The sequence below is a fragment of the Manis pentadactyla genome, chromosome 15 (assembly GCF_030020395.1).
Source record: "Manis pentadactyla isolate mManPen7 chromosome 15, mManPen7.hap1, whole genome shotgun sequence".
Classification (NCBI taxonomy): domain Eukaryota; kingdom Metazoa; phylum Chordata; class Mammalia; order Pholidota; family Manidae; genus Manis; species Manis pentadactyla.
The window spans coordinates 17,145,479-17,151,911 of record NC_080033.1 but is presented as its reverse complement, the minus strand read 5'-3'; the positions used below and the strand labels follow the sequence as shown (position 1 = coordinate 17,151,911).

Genomic DNA, 6,433 nt, shown 5'->3' with positions numbered 1-6,433 from the left:
CCCCGAGATCGTTCCAGCGGCCCCGTGCGCCCCCCGCGCTGTGCTTGCCGCTCACCCTGTGGGTGCCCGCCCGCCCTGCACCCTGGAGCACCGGGCCGCGAGCCTCTGCCAACTTCTCTGGATCCTCGCGGCCGTGGGCGGCGGCTGCAACACTTTTCCGCCCGAGGGAGGTAGGTGCGGGCCTCGGTTGGCCAGCTGGCGGGTCTGGGATCGGGCGCTGCAGGCCTACGCGCCCCAGGGCGGCCGGCGCCCCCCGTGCGCTGGGTCTGGGGCTTGGAAGTGGGGCCGGAGGCAGCGCGGAAATAGTGTGGGAGACGCTTCTTCTCTGGTTTAAACTCTTCGGTGCTCAATGGTGGTTTCTGTGAAATTGGGAAATCGTGTAGATTGACGGCAGTGTCGGTCTGGAAAACACTTGGCACGTAGTGGACTGGGAGAGTCAGTTTGGGGGCCTTGGCCTGGGGCGCCCCAGGGGCTCGCAGAGGATGGGGTCGTCATTGTCTGATTTTCCCCTCCAGGGCCCGGTGCCGCACCCCCACTCCGGGCCCCTAAACAAGAGGTCCGAATTCTCGGAAACTCGAGGACGGTGTAGACACGCCCTTGCTTCATTGTCGGTTGCGGGAGTCGGGGTGTTGGCAGGTCGGTTGACAAGTGCGCCAAGGGGCCGGCATTAATGTGCGGCGCGGGGCCGGTGGCGTCTGTTTCTGCTTTGTTTGTTTGTTCATGTGTTTTGTTTTTTAGATTTAACATGTAAGTGAAATCATATGGTATTTGTCTCTGTCCGGCTGGCTTCATTTAGCATAATACCCTCTAGGTCCATCATGTCACAGATGGCATGTTTTCTTTCTTTTTTATGCCTGAGTAATATTGCTTTTTGCAAATTGGTGCCACTGTTGTGTTTCTGAGTTTCAAAAGTAACATGTTAAGTAAATTTTTTATATGCATTATTATTTTGGGGAATCATATGGCTTCGAATTTTTTTCAATTTGAATATTTCAACTTTAAAAAATGTAAAGAAAAAAGAAAAGGAAATAATTTGAATATTTCAACTTTAAAAAATGTAAAAAAAAAAAAGAAAAAAAGAAAAGGAAATTGAATTAATTTTTGTGACTATGTAACAAAAGACCGGTGCTTGGGAAAACAAGACCAGAAGGTTAATAGAACAAAAAGCCAGCCTAAGTAATGCTACTGAAAAGTTTTAGGTGAAGGCTGTGTTAACCAACCTGTTCTTTGATTACAACTAATAAAGAGTTTTTAAAGGCAGAATTGCCTGGACTTCTTCTTAACCTTTTGAATTAGTATCCCTGTGGACAATGTCTGGTAATCTGTGTTTTTAGAAAGTTTCCAAGGGGCTTGTAGTTCGTGGTTTTGCATTGGAGACCTGTCCTCTAAAGAATACAGTACAGCATCTGTTCATTTCTTGAGAGTGCTCGGACTTGTAGAGTTTCCTTAGTACAGCTAAAACTTAACATGTCCTTCCCTTTTATTAAGGATGGCTGCAGGAAATAGCAATATATAGAGCATTTCTGAATATTTCGCAAAATTATTGTTAAGGAGAATATCAAGTGATATGCATAAGCCTGATACATGGAATGAAGATTCATGTGCTTCAGATATTTTTTCGAACCTAACTTGAAAGGTGAAGGTCAGTGTGAATGAAGGCCATCACACTTAGAGTTCTGACATTTTTATTTCAAAATTCCCATGAGATTTATGTGTGTGATAACAGGGTTAATTTTTTATATATGACTATTTTAAATACATCAAAATCTTTGTACTCCTGCTTTTCCCTTCATTTACAAAAATATATTAGAGACCAGAAAAACCAATGTGGTCTGAACCCTCTCAACCTTGAATGATCCTAGCTAATAAATATCTTTAAAATTTTAAGAGAAAGTTTAAAAGAGAGCATAATGCTGATCCAAGTTTAAAAACTGGCAACAACAGGGTCTCAGCTTATGTTTTCTTTCTCCCTGATTTATACCACTGACCCAGCAAACGGTCTACAGGGCAGAGATTCCGCGAGATCAGGGAACCATGGGGTGGATATGCATCTGCTTGTGGCCTGCTTTGCTCTCCCTGAAGTTCAGTGGTCACCTGTGTTGAGTGAGCAGTTCAGTCCGAGGCCAGGGATGTGTGCCTTCTATATACTGAGCGTAATGGGGAGGTTACTGGCATGCAGGGCTCCAATTTTGAGTGGCCGCTGTGCCATAGTTGCGTACTTCTGAGCTCTATGTTGCTTCAGAGCTGGGCCCAGAATGGTTCTGATGAAGCCTACCCAAGGAGGTGACTCATCATGCCATCATGTTGCCTTGTCTCTTGGCTTCTCGATCTTCACTGTTTGGGTGTTTGATCTCTGTGTGTATGTGTCCACGACAGCAGACACTTAGACTTGTTCATCAGTGACTCTCCAGTGCCTTCAACCAGGCTTGGCTCAGAATAAGTGCTCAAAAATTATTGTTTACATAAAGGAATGAATGCAGGAGCTTCTCTGAATTGTAAAACTAAATAAACTGAAAATTTCTAACAGTTTTTTTGTTGTTTCATTTAAAAAGCCTCTTCGAGAAGACAGTTTTTTGGAACACATCAAGCTATTTATTTTCTGAAAAGTAAGCTGTACCAAGACACGTTCCTTAGTTACTTTTTTGCATTTAATTCTTGCTAGTCAATCAGTGATCGTCACTATGTATAGAACGTTATACTGGGCACTTGGAGTAATAAAATATTTAGCAGACATAGCTTATAATGAAATTTTTTTTTTGAGAGGGCATCTCATATTTATTGATCAAATGTTTTTTAACAACAATATCATTCTACACACTCATTAATCCACCCCAAGCCTAATTCTCGTCAGTCTCCAATCTTCTGAAGCATAATGAACAAGTTCTTACATGGTGAACAGTACAAGGGCAGTCATCACAGAAACTTTCAGTTTTGATCACATATTATGAACTATAAACAATCAGGTCAAATATGAATATTCGTTTGATCTTTATACTCAATTTATATGTGAATCCCACATTTCTCCCTTATTATTATTATTATTTTTTTTTTTTTAAAATAAAATGCTGAAGTGGTAGGTAGATGCAAGATAAAAGTAGAAAACATAGTTTAGTGCTGTAAGAGGGCAAATGTAGATGATCAGGTGTGTGCCTGTAGACTAAGTGTTAATCCAAGCTAGACAAGGGCAATAAAACATCCACGGATGCAGAAGATTTCTCTCAAAACTGGGGGTGTGAGGTTCTAAGCCTCACCTCTGTTGATCCCCAATTTCTCACCTGATGGCCCCCCTGCGACTGTGCCTGTCTTAGGTTGTTCCTCCCTTGAGGAATCTTACCCATCTCTGGCTAACTAGTCATTTCCTGGGCCATACAGGGAAATGTAAAGTGGGTAAGTGAGAGAGAGGCAATATTGTTTGAAAAGGCTGGCCTTTTACTTCTTTGCAGATTTATGCCCTGTGGCTTTTATGCCCAGTATTTGTCTTGAGGTATCTTTACCAGTTGGAAGAATTATGATACTTGGTAAATTCGATATGAGGTACGAATTCTATTTAAGGGTTGTAATTAGGAAGGAAGAAGAAAAGCTATAGGGAGTAGCAGACGGAAGATAACATGGGAAGATTGATTATTTCTTTGACATATCTTCTTGTAGAGTAACTTAAGCATGTATAGGTTTTAAACTACTAATTAAATTGCATACACACATTAACATAATAGGAATACAGTTACATAACCAAAGCAGACCTATAATTACCAGCCATCTCCAGTGAAACCAAGAAAACCAGTTAGGCACCCTAGGCATTTGTGAAAACTTATCTATGATATGGTGGATATTGTCCAACTGAACTTGAACAGTGTGAGAGAAATCAGACAAATTAAAACAACCCATTCCTAGGGACTGTTCACATCCCGTATTTTCTTTTAACACTAGGTAGTCTGTAGTTCCAAGATTTTGGAGCGCTGCAACTTGCACTTCTCCTAATTCTTGGTTGAGTTCTGACCATATAGATCCATTCAAATCTGATGTTTTACTGTATGCACAGGCCAGCTTAGATATCTCCTTCTTCATTCCAATGGCAAGTCCAGGAACCGGTGGGATGAATGCAGCTACAACTGCAACAGCGCCAGGGTCTTTGTTGAAGTTTTTTGATGATCATCTTCTGGAATGACTCTTGCAGAGAATATTGATGTTGGAAGTTCTTCATATCGTACTTTAATTCGTTTTCTGGGTAGCCAAATTAGGCTTTGGTCTTCTGTATAAACACAAACAAACCCTTTCCCCACACTTTGATATGCCCTTTATACCATTGTGAAGAACTTACTGGAGATCACCACACAGGAACTGCTTTTATTTTTTTAAGAGAAAGGAATATTGTCAGAAAAATGTACTTCCAAAGCTGATCATCTGACACCCTTTAGATGATCAAAATTAAGGATATTTAAAGCATGCATTAATCGGTGATTTGCAGTTAGTTTTATCCTTACAGTGTGTAATCCCCCTTTTCTTTCTTTCTTATCATTAATCTAAATGTACATGAAGAACCTTATGTTTACTAGGCTCTCCCCTATACCTGGTCCCCCCTTTAAACCACTTTACAGTCACTGTCCATCAGCATAGCAAAATGTTTTAGAATCACTACTTGTCTTCTCTGTGTTGTACACCCCTCCCCTTTCTCCCTCCACTCCCCATGCATGCTAATCTTAATACCGCCCTTCTTCTTCCCCCCCCTTACCCTCCGTACCCACCAATCCTCCCCAGCCCCTTGCCCTTTGGTACCTGTTAGTCCATTCTTGGGTTCTGTGATTCTGCTGCTGTTTTGTTTCTTCCGTTTTTCCTTTGTTCTTATACTCCACAGATGAATGAAATCATTTGGTATTTCTGTTTCTCCGCTTGGCTTATTTCACTGAGCATAATACCCTCCAGCTCCATCCATGTTACTGCAAATGGTAGGATTTGTTTTCTTCTTATGGCTGAGTAATATTCCATTGTGTATATGTACCACTTCTTCTTTATCCATTCATCTACTGATGGACACTTAGGTTGCTTCCAATTCTTAGCTATTGTAAATAGTGCTGCGATAAACATAGGGGTGTATCTGTCTTTTTCAAACTTGAGTCCTGCATTTTAGGGTAAATTCCTAGGAGTGGAATTCCTGGGTCAAATGGTAAGTCTATTTTGAGCATTTTGAGGAACCGCCATACTGCTTTCCACATTTTTTGAACTAATTTACATTCCCACCAGCAGTATAGGAGGGTTCCCCTTTCTCCACAACCTCGCCAACATTTGTTGTTGTTTGTCTTTTGGATGGTAGCCATCCTTACTGGTGTGAGGTGATTCCTCATTGTGGTTTTAATTTGCATTTCTCTGATGACAAGCGATGTGGAGCGTCTTTTCATGTGTCTGTTGGCCATCTGTGTTTGTTTTTTGGGAGAACGGTCTGTTCAGTTCCTCTGCCCATTTTTTAATTGGATTATATGTTTTTTTGTTTGTTGAGGTGGGTGAGCTCTTTATATATTTTGGACGTCAATCCTTTATCGGATCTGTCATTTATGAATATATTCTCCCATACTGTAGGGTACCTTTTTGTTCTATTGATGTTGTCTTTTGCTGTCCAGAAGCTTTTCAGCTTAATATAGTCCCACTTGTTCATGTTTGCTGTTGTTTTCCTTGCCCGGGAAGATATGTCCAAGAAGAGGTCACTCATGTTTATGTCTAAGAGGTTTTTGCCTATGTTTTTTTCTAACACTTTTATGTTTTCATGACTTACATTCAGGTCTTTCATCCATTTTGAATTGACTTTTATGTATGGGGTTAGACAGTGATCCAGTTTCATTCTCTTACATGTAGCTGTCCAGTTTTGCCAGCACCATCTGCTGAAGAGACTGTCATTTCGCCATTGTATGTCCATGGCTCCTTTATTAAATATTAATTCGACCATTTATGTTTGGGTTAATGTCTGGATTCTCTAGTCTGTTCCATTGGTCTGTGGCTCTGCTCTTGTGCCAGTACCAAATTGTCTTGATTACTATGACTTTGTAGTAGAGCTTGAAGTTGAGGGTGAGATTCCCCCCTACTTTATTCTTCTTTCTCAGGATTGCTTTGGCTATTCGGCATCTTTGGTGTTTCCATATGAATTTTTGAACTATTTGTTCTAGTTCTTTGAAGAATGTTGCTGGTAATTTGATAGGGATTGCATCACATCTGTATATTGCTTTGGGCAGGATGGCCATTTTGACGGTATTAATTCTTCCTAGCCACGAGCATGGGATGAGTTTGCATTCGTTCGTGTCCCCTTTAGTTTTTCTTTAGAGTGACTTGTAGTTTTCAGGATATAGGTCTTTCACTTCTTTGGTCAGACTTTTTCCTAGGTATTTTATTCTTTTTGATGCAATTGTGAATGGAATTGTTTTCCTGATTTCTCTTTCTATTGGTTCAT

The 6,433-nt window shown here is 41.0% G+C and overlaps 1 pseudogene; it reads left to right on the top strand.

Annotated features, from left to right (window-relative positions):
- Positions 1–1,310: 1,310 nt before the first annotated feature.
- LOC130681129 (epithelial discoidin domain-containing receptor 1-like) overlaps positions 1,311–6,433 on the top strand; it is an 84,633-nt pseudogene continuing 79,510 nt past the window's right edge.